Here is a 12,674-nt window from a genome sequence, read left to right on the forward strand (position 1 = left end):
GAATAAGAGTGTATCTCCTAAATCCCAATATAGTTAAAAAAAAACTGAGTACATGTGAAATAGAGGTCTTTAGGGGGAAAACTATGCTTTAACATAAAATTCATAAACTAAACCCTGAGGGTTGTCATCTTGGATGTTTTCCCTGAGAGATGATTAATGGGAAGACTGATTGTTCATTTATACAACCAGCTCTAAGTAGAATTCAAAATAAGTAACAGCTTTATCATCCAGGCTCTACCCCATGTTTGTTGCTTCAGGTCAGACATTTGCTGTTGCTGGCCTTCAGTTAGCTAAGGGGCAATTGAAGCTTTCCATTCTGAACTGCTTTGCTAGGTAATTAGGTAGCCTGTCCTGGATGGGTTGGGATAACAAGGCGAAACTCAAGCTCGGCATTTTTTCAGGGCAGAGCAGCATCCTCCACAGAGCTTCAGTCCCACGCAATGAAGTCCCCTGAGCAGGTGTGTTCTTTTTGTGCAGAGAGCATTTGCGAGCAGGACGCCATCATCCCTGAAATGATTGGCAGTATCCATAGGAAGAAGGCGTAGCATGAGACTGGTGGGTTTGTTTTTCTGCCTTAATTTAGAACTACATTTTCCCCTTTTATTTATGCTCATCTGGACTTAAGAGATCTAGATCCAGGACTAGAGGCCACTGTTTTGTTTACTTGTTGATTTGCTCTTGTGACTCCTCATTATTTGGAAGGAAGAGTTTGTAGGACCACAGTCTGAGGGCTGCAGGGTCTGAGGTCAGGGAGGAGAAAGGAGGCCCACCAAACTCCATGTGGAAGAGGAGGCATGCAGAGGTAGGGAAAGAATCATGAGCTGCATGCAGTGCCAGTGCTGAGGGAAATGGGAAGAAAATACAGATGATGATTTAACTCCGACATCTAAGTGGGGCAGGGAAGCAGAGTCTTCTACAAGCAGCATTTCTGACTGTGGCCTCGGCTTTCTGATTGGGTTCTGACATAGAAAGCCGTGCTGAGGGTGTAACTCAGTGGTGCAGCACTTGCCTAATATTTGTGAGACCCTGGGTTTGAGCCTCAGTACTGCATGGGGGAAAAGTCTCATTGACATAGGAACCTAAATTGTGCAGTTTACTTTAGCTTTCGAGTGACTTCGGGTCTGTGGGCTGGTGGTTGCTCTCCCAAGAGAATCCACAGCCCTGGGGACAGATGCCCCTTCCTTCCCCAGTGCCCTGCCTCTGGTGACTACACAAGAGCTCCCCTTATAGCCAGGTAAGTTGCCTGGAGTCTACTATGGCCTCTTTCTGGATGGAGGAGCTCCTTCTGGTATATATAGGAAGCTACTCTGGTCTCTTCTCTTTGTTGACTACTTGCTTTCACTCTTTTCAGTTGACCATGAGTTTGCCTGTAATTGAGTTTTTGCCTTTCTCCAGAAACCCACCTGTATCCATCACCTCCTATAGGTTCTTCCAGCTCACTCCTGTGTTCTGGTTGAGTGCCCCGCCCAGTGGGGCCGAGGTAGTACAGGCACCCACTTGTGAGGCTGTAGGAATTTAAATACTCTATATGTCTATTATTCATATTGGCAAAGTCATTGGCAAAGCCATCACTCACTATTCTTGGGATCATCTTTGCCTTTTAATTCTTGTGGCCTCTCATGGCTCAGTGTTTAATTTAGGTGCTTTTGTTTTAATTCTAGAACAAAATTGTGAAATCAGGTTCCTGTTTCTTGATTGGGACCCTCTGTGGCATCCTATTTCAAAGATTTTTTTAATTATTATTTTTACTTATTATTTATTTTTATGGTCCTGCGGACTGAACCCAGGGCCTCATGCATGCCAGGCAGGTGCCCTTCTGTTAAGCTATATCTACTGCCCTCATAGATGTTTTCTTGGCTTTCCTACTATTCAAATAGTAGTGAACTCCTTCATTGGACCTGCAGGATTACCCAGTGTTAGCATTATAAGTAACTCTCATCCCTGGATTGTGAATGTTGGCCATGTGGTCCCACTCCTGCAGAAGGTGCAGCCTTTAAGAGGGCATAATAGCACCAGGTGTGGTGGTATACACCTGTCATGCCAGCAACTGGGAGGCTAAGGCAGGAGGATCACAAGTTTAAGGTCAGCCTCAGCAACTTAGTGAGATCCTGTCTTAAAATAAAAAACAAAATCGACTGGGGATGTAGCTCAGTGGTAGAGCATCCCTGTGTTCAGTCCTTAGTACCTAGAACAAGAGGGTATTATAGCAAGAATGGCCAGGATAATAACATGAATGAGCCATGGTATAAAGTAGATGTTTCAGAAGCAGAGAAAGATTGAAAGTCTGCCTTGCAGAGATAAGCAAGGCGAAGGGCTACAGAGGCCACACCTGATGACCAGGGAGGATCCTGGCTCAGTTGACCCATTCCTTCTATGCTTCCTGTCACCTAGGCATCCTTCAGCATCGTTTGATTTTAGGAGCTCTGGGAAACAGGCTGCAAATCCAGGCAGCCTCTTTCTTTTGAGTGTGGGCACAGGAACTTTTAATTGCAGTGGATTTTTCCTTAGCTGCTTTCTGTGTGTGCTAGATTTTGTATATGAGAAACCAGCGTTATCTGGTGATATTGTTAGAGAATTGAAGGCTCACTAAGGTTGCGTTCTCTCACAAGACCATCACAGGCTTGTACATCACTCTCTGGGTCCAGAACATTCTCATCACCCCTGAGCAAAAACCCTGTACTCATGTCACAGTCCCTCCTGAAATATATTTAATTTTAATGTTGAAAGAATCTTACAGACTCGTGTCTTAAGTGGTTGTTAGATTCTTGCAGTTAATCTCAGAAAATACCCATTTTCTGAAGGTTCTACATATGTGAAATGAAGTTCTTTGTGTGTGTGTGTGTGTGTGTGTGTGTGTTACCAGGGATTGAACCTAGGGGTGCTAACCACGGAGCCACATCCCCCAGCCCTTTTGTATCTTTCTCTTTTTAAAAAAAAAAAGAGAGAGAGAGAATTTTTTAATATTTATTTTTTAGTTTTCAGTGGACATAACATCGTCATTTTTGTGTGTGTGTGTGTGTGTGTGTGTATGTGTGTGTGTGGTTCCATTCCATTTTGAAGGATTTCACTACTATTTGAATAGTAGGAAAGCCAAGAAAACATTTAACCCAGCGCCCCACGCATGCCAGGCAAGCGCGCTACCGCTTGAGCCACATCCCCAGCCCCTGTATTTTTCATTTTGAAACAACTTCTCACTAAGTTGTTTAGGGCTTCGCAAAGTTGCCGAGGTTGGCTTCCAACTTGTGATCTTCCTGCCTCAGCCTCCTGAGTCGCTGGTATTATAGGCAGACACCACCACCCCCGACTAGAAGAGAGTTCTTTGAATCACCTTGTCCTCAACATAAATAGAAACTGCATTCAGATATGTCCAAGTCCTTTTTAAGCTGCCTCAAACCCAAGGGAATCCTGCAGGAGGACATTAGAGCCACATGCCTGTGCTAAGTCTGGGTTCCCTGAGGCCACGCTGAGCCCGTTTCCCTCCCACAGAGCTCACTATGACCTCCAGCCCTGTAAGAATCCAGGAGAAAGGAAGGAGAAGAAAAAGGAGTGATTTGTGCATGGTGACAAAATGGTCGCCTGAAAGAACATTGAGCTCAGCTTTTCTCAAATATAACACTTTGAGCAAGTCCTGTGAACAGTGGCTTTATTATTTTGTTTGCATATACCTTGCAAATTAGTTTTATGCTTGTAGTCTAATAGCTATTAAAAAAAGGAATATAAAACAGATTTTATTTAGACATTTAACAATTTAATAAAAATATTCAAAGCCATATAGCACATGATTCCATTTATATAAACTGGAATAGGCAAATCCATGAAGAGGATTAGCCAGGGGGTAAGGATGGAGGGCAGGGGTGTGGAGACTGTTAATGAGATTGAGATTTCTTTTGGATTGGTAGAAATGTTCTGGAATTAGGTAGTAGTGATAGCTGCATCACTCGGTGAACATCCTCAAAACCAATATAGTCTGCGTATTCCAAGGATGAATTTTATCTCAATTAAAAAAAATCTTGGGGCTAGGGTGGTGGTTCAGTGGCAGAGCGCTTGCCTCACACGTGTGAGGCACTCAGCACCACATAAAAATAAATAAACAAAATAAAGACATTGTGTCCATCTATAACTAAAAAAAAAATTAAAAAAAAAATCTTGGGCTGGGGCTGTAGCTCAGCAGTAGAGCACGTGCCTAGCACATGTGAAGCACTGGGTTCCACCCTCAGCACCACATAAAAATAAATAAGTAAATAAAGGTATTGTGTCCATCTACAACTAAAAATATTTTTTAAAATAATTTAAAAAAAAACCTCAATATGGGGAATCCACAAAAAAAGCTCTTTTTTACCTTAAAGTGAGTCTGTGCATTAAGTGACTCATTCAGAGGGTGACAACCTTTGTAAAGGATACAGATGATGAATGTTTGGGCTCTCAGAAATGCATATTCCTGGTGTGACTTCTAGCGCCATCCTTTTGGTGTGGAAGCAGCCATTTCAAGTCCTTGGTTGTCTTCCTTATCAGCCTGCTAAGAGGAACTTGGCAGGATTTCAGCCTCCATTTGTCCCTTAGCTGGGCACAGTATCCACACTATCACTAATACCCAACAGTCACAAGGTCTTTCTCTTCACTTTCCCAGTTTTCTACCCCGCTTTCCTAATGCAGGAACCAAGATGAGGGAAACATCTAAGCTCTATGAGTCAGTCAGAGACGTGGGTTTGGGCTTGTGGAACTCGCCTGGCCACCTGTCTTCAGGTCCGCCTGGATTTCTGAGTCATCCTGCCTCCTGGTTCTCTTTTACATATTGCTTTATCTCTCACCAGGCCCACGTTAGGAACTTGGGAACAGCAGAGTTCTAGATCTTTAGATAGAACATCTCCAAGCTGCAGTGTATCTTCTCAAGCTGGTTCTCATATGGGGTCCTCTCCCTCTAGTTTCTCTTCTGTTTCCCCTCTAGTAAGCAAATCCCAGGCTGCATCTCACATCCCACCTTGGACCACCTTCTAAATCAGGAGGAGGATGGGTCTCATGGTATATGATGTTAATGATCCTCTCTCTCCTATGGCACACTCAAATCTTTGCATGGCATCCAGTGGAACGCTGTGGGACCATACAAGGTTGAAGGATCTGGGTAAGATTCACTTAGAAGAAGAGGTGAATGTGGAAGCCAAACGACTTTCTCCTTTGCGTAGAAAATTATGGGAAAACATCTTTCAACACCCTGATTTTGAGTTCTGGGGAAGCAGGTATGCAGATGATGCAACAGAAGAAAGGCTTGTGCAACCTTTGGTTCAGCCAAGGGTCGGCAGCCTATGGCCCACAGGCCGAACTTGGCCAATTGCTTCGTTTTGTAAATACAGATTTATTGGCATGCAGCCCACTTGCTCATAGACTGCTGTGACTGCTTTCTCACTGTATCAGCAGGGCTGAGTTCTTGCAACAGATAAGGTGCCCAAAGCTGAATGTATTTCCTATCTGGCCATGTCCCTCCACGGCAAAGGTTTGTCAGTCATGGAGAATTTAGTCCAGGCGCAGAAGAGATGGTCCTAATGAGTGTGCTTCTAGTGTGTATAGAAGTGTGTATGGATGTTTTCAAAGAGGCTTCACAGCATGATATCATCACCTTTTCCTAACCTCTGGTGTGGTGGTTTAATTTGGGGAAGTTTGCTTCATCCACCCGAGTACAGGAGGTTTTGTGTGTTTGCAGCATGAGAATGCATGGAGCTGTCAGTGCAGTGCAGGTTCCTTTGGGATGCTCTGCCGTGTTTGTGTCAGCATAGATGGGTTAGGGAAGATTGTCCTTGGACCACAAGGGCCAGGCTTGCTGCTCAGTTCATGGGAAATGACTTGAAAAGGTAAGGTACAAGGCTTCCCTAAGACTGTTGGAGAAGTGAGGAGGGCCAGTTATTTTGGAATGTGGAGGTGCTAGGTGGTAACTTGGTTCCTTTTTGGGGGAATTTTTCTTTTTAAAAGCACATTTTTATGTGGTTTATTGCAAAGATTTATGATTTTAAAGTCCATTTATTTATTTAGTTCTTGGGTACTGGGGATTGAACTCAGGGGCACTTGATCACTGAGCCACATCCCCAGCCCTACTTTGTATTTAGAGACAGGGTCTCACTGAGTTGTTGAACACCTCACTTTTGCTGAGACTAGCTTCGAACTCATGATCCTCCTTCAGTCTCCCAAGCCACTGGGATTACAGGCATGTGCCACCGCACCTGAGCTATCTATTTATAATTTTGTCTTGAACCAGGTTTTGGCTAAGTTGCCCAGGCTAGTCTCAAACTTGGAATCCTCCTACCTTAGCCTCCCAAGTAGCTGAAATTATAAGGCTGTGCCAATATGCCTGGCTGAATGTCTTAATGGTATTAATACTACACAGTCTCTGCAAAGATCTGAGCCCCTTGTAAGCCTACATTATTAGGTCTCACTCTAAGAAACGTGGATATATGGACACCCTAAATTATAAACATGGATATTGTAAAAGTGCCTTCTCTTTAGAAATGATTCTTAGGGGATCTCTTTTAAGAATGCATTCCTAGTCAGGTGTGGTGGTACATGCATGTAATCCCAGGTACTCAAGAGTCTACTAAAGAGGGTCATAAGTTCTAGGACAGCTTGAGCAAGTTAACAAGATCCTGTCTCAAAAAATAAAAAGGACTGAGAGTATAGCAGCTCAGTGACAGAGTGCTCCTGGGTTCAATCCCCAGTACTACACCTCCTCCCCTGAAACCATTCTTACATAGTCAACACCCAGAGTTTGGTGTCCGGTAGAAAAGACCAGAGCTGCCTCCAGGGCTGGGGCAGAGAATAGAGAGGATGAGCCCACCCGTCAGCAGTCTGTGGAGCCAGAAAGGAAGGACATGCTCAAACACATGCAAATAAACCCAAGCACCATAACAGGGTATGCCAAAGGGACACACAAGCCAACAGTGACCAAAGCTGGAACAACTTAAGCAACAAAATAAAGTAGTAGTGAGTATAACATAATGCATAAAGTGAATCCATGAGCCCATAGTACATACAGAATTGATTGAATGAATTAATACATGGAAAATAGACAAATCTGTCATGCAGAGAAATATCACACAATTTCTGTAGAAACTCCACCCTCAAGAAGGTGGAATACAATTCCCCATGCCTTCAGAAAGAGCACCCTCCTTCCAAATACATTATGAAAAGCGGGTGGAAAGAATAAGTTACAGTGGAGAAGGCTGATGTTTACGAACTCCACTGGGTAATCAAGGTTGATGTCAGCAGAGATAAGACCTGCTGACAGCATGTACCCGTAATATCATATATGACAATAGGACTCAACCCAAGTCTAATCATAAAAAAGAAAAAAAACAAACAGTTCCCAGTTGGGGAACAGGTTACAGATGCCTGAACAATCATCCTCTAAATTGTCATCTGTCTTATTCTACTCAGGCTGCTATAAAAAGTAGATTGGTGGCTTATAAACCAAACATTAATTTCTTAAGTTTTGGCAACTGAGAAGTCCAAGATCAAGGGAGTAGCAGATTTGGTGTCTGGTGAGGGCTCACTTTCTGGTTCATACATGGACATCTTTCCCCTGTTTCCTCACGTGGTGGAAATGCCAAGGAAGCTCTCCAGGCTCTTTTATAAAAGGTACTAATCCCATTTGTCAGGACTTCATTCTCACAACCTTACAAAGGCCCTACCTCCTAGCTTCATTGCCTTGGAAGTTAGTGTTTTAACCTTGCATTGTGGGGGTGGGGTGGGATATGGACTTTCAGTTCATAGCAGTGTTACGGTAAAATGATCCTAAGGAGACATGATAACTAAATGCAGTGTGGTGCCTGGATGGGATCCCAGGACAGGAAAAAGAACATTAAGTAGAAAGAAAATTTGAATAATGTGGCCTTGAGTTAATATTAACACACTCGTATTGGTTCATTAATTGTGATAAACTGTTAGTCAGCTTTCCATCATTATACCAAAATACCTGAAATAATTAACTTATAACGACAAAAGGTTTATTTCGGATTATAGTTTTGGGGGGTTCTACATCATGATCAAATGATTCCATTGCTTTCGGGCCTGTGGTAAGAATGGTGTGGTGGTGTGTGGTGGAGCAAAACTACCTGCCTCAATGGCCAGTAGGCAAGAGAGAGATGAGAGAGAGAGAGAGAGAGAGAGAGAGAGAGAGAGAGAGAGAGAGAGAGAGAGAGAGAGAAAGAAAGGAATGAAGCAAGCCAGGCTTCCATATTCCCTTTAAGGGCATGTCCTCAATGACCTAATTTCCTCCCACTAGGCCCCACTTTTAAAGGTTCCCCGTAGTCTCATCCTGGGGACCAAATCTTCAACATATGAGTCTTTGTAGACATTCAACATCCAGATAATAGCAAACACACCATACTAATGTCAGATTTAGTAATAGGGGAAATTAGATATGAGATATAGAAACTCTCCTATTGTCAGTTTTTCTGAATAAATCTTCAACCATTTGAAAATGAACTGTTTGTTTAAAATCATAATTTTCATAAAGCATTTTGACTTACCCCATTTCTAAGTACAGATAATGATGCAAAAGCAAAGCTCAGTAAGCAGAAACCTTGCTTCCAGTTGTAAATTTCGATCTTTTCCTAGGCTGTGGTGTGCTCTATGGTCCTCTCTTGAGGGGGCGGGCAGCCAGCCACAGCTCCATCAGCCCCTCGAGGGGAAGCAGCCAAGTCTACAGTGTGTATGTTGCTAAGCTAGGATGCTTGGGTGATGAGGCGTACTACTCGGTGGCACTTGCAACGTAAGATATTTTCCACTTACAGTGAGTTTATTGGGACATAATCCTATTCAAAGTTGAAAAGCATCTGTATTAGGGACACACCTTTTGAGAAGTTAATATAATCATCAGCTGCCAGGTACTTTTTGGGTTCCTATTATGTGTGTTGACTCACAATATACATTGCACATTTGTTTGGGATATGAAGACAGCCTGGGGAACCTTAGATGGCACCCTCTCTTGGTGGCAGGAACATGTAGTTGGTCAAATAATAGGTAGAGATGAAAAATATTGGAAAGAATATAAGCTTTGAGGCTGAAACTCCAAATTAAGTTTAAATCCTCATTGTACTCAGGCTGCCCAAGCTTCTCCTGGAAGATAGGGAAGTCCATGGCAGCCTTTCTTGCAGACTGCTTAAATGCTTAATGGATGTATCATAAATGGATCAGTGCAGTGCTCAAGATCCAGTAGGTGTTGATTAAAAAAAAAAAAAAGTTACTTTTACAAAAATAGCAATAAATCATTAGAGACTGAAAAGTAGCATGTGCTGTTTGGTGAACTGAATAGGAGTCTGATTAATTGCTGTGAATGAGGGAATTGGTAGATGGAAACAGATTGGAAGAAGAAAGTCCATCCTGATGGCTGAGCTCAGGACTTGGAAGGTAAAGATTCTCTGAGTGGGAAAGGGATCTTAGGAGCAGCAGTGGGGCAGCTGCTTCCTGCATGGGGCCTGTGGCACTGAGGTCTTGGGCCATGCTAGGAGTGGAGGTGGGGCACAGGGACTTTAAATACAGATCATTGTGAAGTGATGAATTGGGTGAGTCGGGGTCAGCATGACTGCTTTGTCTTCTTTCCTGAGTGCCTAGCCCACAGTCAAACTTCCGGAACACTTGGTTGATTGGTTGATGGATTACATTCCTAATGAGTGTGTAATCAACTCAAGAATATCCAAAATGTGAAGTAGTCTACTGAGTGTGGTCTTTAACTTCATTATAGTTATAGAGGTGAACCACGTATTATACGTGTTGTATGATTATCAAGACTACTAAAATATTTAAAATTATACTTGGACATGCACATAACATAGTTTGGTTAATTTGCAGTAGGCTTTTCTGTATTTCTCCTATTTTAAATATTTAAAAAAAGAGAGACCCTTCAAGTCTTTTGGGGTTTAAAAGGAAAAACCTTTTGGGGCTTAAGCCTTGAAGTATGGGGAGCATTCCCGGAGGCCAGAAGTTGCTCAGTGGTGGAGGTGCGAGTTGCCGGAGCCTGCGTGAACTTGTCCATCATAAAGCAGCGGGCTGACGCTGCAGCTGTTGCCAGCATGGCTTTGAGGCTCTTCCGTGCTGTCAGCAGTGAGATGCAAGGGCTGCGGTGGCAGAGGCGGTGTGCCGGTCCCCGAAGCAGGTTACTGTCTTCACAGACTGTGTGATCTCCGATCCACTGCAGCAAGCACAAGGAGCAGGTGAGGGACTACATCGTGGGGCATCTCATCCCAGAGGGGGCTGGTTTAAAAATGCTCATGCTATTTGTTAGGGGCTTGTAGTTCCCAGTGGCTCTTTTGTTCTGCTATCTTGAAGGGCAGGTTGTTTGTCAGCTCACAATGGCGTGGGTAAGATCTGGCAAGATCTGTAAACATTCTTATTGTTTATTGTTCCTTCTGAAGATGAAAAATAATGCAAATCAGGGTGCAGATTCTAGCAGGAGTTCTGCAAACGGGCACGTGTGTGCGCAGGCACGTTTGCTGTGCTGCATGTAAGCCTGTGGATACATGCAGTTTTTTTGCAGCTTTGGTTTTCACAGTTGGCTAAACACATATTGGAATTGGAAGCCACAGCACTATTGTCCCTATTGATGGGACCAGAAGCCCTTGGTATGTGGGACCTTTGCTCCGTGTGAGTTCTGCAGATGGGTGACCCAAGGGGGCTGGCTCGAAGGTGCGAGCATCATATGAAGACCTGTCTGCCTTGCCATTTCTTTTTTAATAGCAGTAAGAACCAAGCATTCTCACTCCTCAGGCATTGAGTGTGGACATTGAAAGAAAATGGTGAGTCAGTCACATCCTAATGAAGGGGGAAAAACGGTGAAAGGAGGTGTGCATGTTTGTTCATGAGAAATGCTCTGTGGAGACATCTACAAGGTGCAGGCTGATGGCAGTGAAAAAATTTACGTGGAGTAAATGGGATCACTATTAATTCTTAGCATTTTCCAGCTCTTGCACTTTGCTCTTTGGTGTGATTGTGACAATGTAGAGGCATGCCATTTCTTTAAGGCTGTTTCTGTGCATGGACTGGGTGGTTTTTTTTGGTTTATTTTGCCTTTTATGTTGTGACAAAAGAAACACATTGTTATTTGGGGCTGTATTTCTAGTGGTTGAATTGCCTTTACTGCTCTGACAGGAGCTTTTGTGTGTGGAAGGGGATGCCATTTTCACAGGGAAATTGCTGCATAGATATGTATGTACACACACATGCGCACGCTCTGTCTGCATCTGCATCTACTCACTCATGGGAGTAGATGTCATTTTGAAATGCATGTTTAGTGATTGTGCGAGTGGAGAAGTAAAAAAGGAAAAGGAGCTTGAAGAGAGGTTTTCAGAAACCTATGTGGAAACATTTACAAACAGCCTGCTGCCTGTGGACTATCTTAAGATTTGTAAAATGAATGAATGAAAAATAATATTTTAACATGTTCATAAGAAAAATCGAAGATTTGTCACAGATTTGATGAATGATTGTATATTTTCCTTGAAAAATAGAACCTTTGAGGCATGTTCTACAAGTATTTTAGATGATTTTGTTGCAGGAAAGTATTGCATTGATCGCAGGAAAAGGGACATATCTAATTTATACTTTCTCTGTGGCATACATACATTAAGGAAAAACTTTGCAAGGGAATTCTTATTCATACAGGCACACACAAAAGCATTCTTTTTCTAAGGGTGCTAGGAATAGTCCTGCGGGTGTGTTAACCATTAGGTGGCAGGTGGCTTCTGTTGCCCAGCTTAAGTGACGAATGGCCCTAGTAAATGTGTGCTAACTGCTATTGTTTTGCATGGGCTGACTACTCCTCCAAAATCTGCTTTGGATTTTGGACTTTGGGAACAGTAGTAATTTATGTTACCTTTGGAAATATGTTTGCATGGCTTTTGACTACATTTAATTCATATGTACATACACAAATATATGCATATATATACACATGTATGTATATACCAAACATATACACAAATATAAATAAATATAAGAACCCCAGTTATAAATTAGTAGAAGCAAACTGGAGTTTTGTGTCCACCCTTATTCACCCATCCTTCCCCTGCCCTTGGACATTGATTTTCTCTAACTGGCTCTCCTAGAGCAGCTCAGCAGCCAGGTCATTTCTGGGAGACTTGTAGCCATCCCTGGATGTCTGAAGAGATCCAAGAGTTACTTAATGATTACTGCAAATCTTTGCAAAGTCCTTTTTAAATGATGTTCATAGTGCCTTTCACCTGTATATCTTGGGTCTTAGAATGTGGGTACCAAGTTCATTTATGATGAAGCAAACTGGGGGTTGCTTCTGGGGATTGGATTCTCTCAGCTGGCTGTGGAGAGCTCTGGGTGCAGGGTGGCTCATTTTCAATCAGGTGGTTCCTGCTAACTCATGAGAAAAGGTCACAGGGGTAATCATGGCTTCAATAAAGAATGGATACAAGATACCAAAGCTATTGTTTTATTAGCTTTCTCATTCCTTACCCAGTGTGCTGACATTACAGTGAGAAGGAACTTCACTTTGGGGATAGGGGGTAGTACAGAGACCACCAACTCGGCTGACAGACTTGGAACCTGAGTGTGGCTCAGCTTGCCTTGGTAGAACTTGCAAATTGCTTGAGCTTTCTGACCCTCAGTTTCTTCTTCTACAAAACAAGAAACTTGGATTAAAGTATTTCTAAGGCCCTTTTCGG

The 12,674-nt window shown here is 42.9% G+C and overlaps 1 protein-coding gene across 5 annotated transcripts in view; it reads left to right on the plus strand.

Moving 5' to 3' along the window:
* The window catches only part of LOC101954944 (protein Shroom2), a 131,701-nt gene that overhangs the window by 90,230 nt on the left and 28,797 nt on the right, over positions 1-12,674 (plus strand). The window contains exon 1 of one of the 5 annotated variants that reach the window (XM_078035388.1): positions 10,066-10,196. The exons of the other annotated variants lie outside the window; for them this stretch is intronic. The gene's annotated coding sequence lies outside the window, so the exon portion shown is untranslated. Of the gene's footprint in view, positions 1-10,065; positions 10,197-12,674 lie in introns of those variants that run through there. 5 annotated transcript variants of the gene reach the window in all.

The sequence above is a fragment of the Ictidomys tridecemlineatus genome, chromosome Y (assembly GCF_052094955.1).
Source record: "Ictidomys tridecemlineatus isolate mIctTri1 chromosome Y, mIctTri1.hap1, whole genome shotgun sequence".
NCBI lineage: Eukaryota > Metazoa > Chordata > Mammalia > Rodentia > Sciuridae > Ictidomys > Ictidomys tridecemlineatus.